Raw genomic sequence first — 1,287 nt, 5'->3', positions numbered from 1 at the left:
TGGATCTAATACTGATTATATATATATATGTATTTTATATTCCTAATTTCTTTTTCCTTTTCGAGATCCACCACACGTTTTCCCGCCAGTTTGACAAATATTTCGAAAACACTTTTTTCTTTCTTTCTTGTACACGCCATTTATCACTACATTTGTGTATTCAATAATGCTATATATTTTATATTATCCTTACAAATTAAATCAATGCTAGGCTCCTTAAAATTGACATTCCATCAAACTTTGAAAAAAAATCCAAGTTGTTAAATCGTAACCAGTTTCCGAACTAATTTCGTAAGAAATATCTCTAATCTCTGAGCAGGTATTTTTTAAGATGTGAATCAGACACTTTAAATATCTTTTATATGATAATGTTTCAAATAGTCTTTTGGACAAATGTTTGGGAATCCAATTTCAAAGTATAGAATCTTGATTTCTGTGCCATGTGTTTTAAGGGTAACTTCGAATGGTACTTAACAAAGGGAAGATTGGCATTTTACTTGGGAGTGATGGTGGTCGACGCGGGATTAAAACAAACAAATTCGGAGGGGGGGGGGGGAAAGAAAAAAGTGATCTTTAAATTTCTTTTCGAAAAACAGTGATTGAACTTATTATAATGAGTAGCGCTTTTAATTATAACGTCTTTATTCTTTTAATGCAAATTTAAATTTGAACAAAATTTTAAAATTTTGAATATTTTTTGACTTTTTATACCTTTTTAAAATTGCTTTTGATTTTTTCCATTATTATTTTATTCCCGAACACTTTTATAAGTGAGCACATTTTTTTAAAGCATTTCTAGAAAATAAAACAAATTTTCCAAACTTTTGCAAGATAATCAGATAAAAAAAAATTAAACAAGTTTTCCCAACTCGATATTATTCAGCAAAATCTGGACACTTAGGGCAGTTCTAAAATTGTTAAAAACTTCAATAATTATACTTATTGTACTGTGATTTAATAAAATAAAAGTTAAGCTTTTTATAACTATCTAAGAAAATACAATTCATATCCTCTATAAGTTTTAATATTTTTAACTTATCAAAAAATGAAAGCCTTGAGAAACTAGTTCAATGAATTCATTATTTATAATAATACGATTATAGTATATCATATAATTGCATTAAAAATAAAAAAAAACTTATAAAGTATTAAAAGCTCCTTTGAAACTTCGAATGAAACAATGAGCAAGATGAAGAACGAAAGTTCAGTACCTGCAGTCGAGAAAAAAAAAATTCTTAGACTGGAGTTCTTCTTATTTGTTTTGAACTCCCAAGTTCATATATGTAT

This window comes from Parasteatoda tepidariorum, chromosome 6 (assembly GCF_043381705.1).
Source record: "Parasteatoda tepidariorum isolate YZ-2023 chromosome 6, CAS_Ptep_4.0, whole genome shotgun sequence".
Lineage (NCBI taxonomy): Eukaryota > Metazoa > Arthropoda > Arachnida > Araneae > Theridiidae > Parasteatoda > Parasteatoda tepidariorum.
This window is presented reverse-complemented; position numbering follows the sequence as displayed.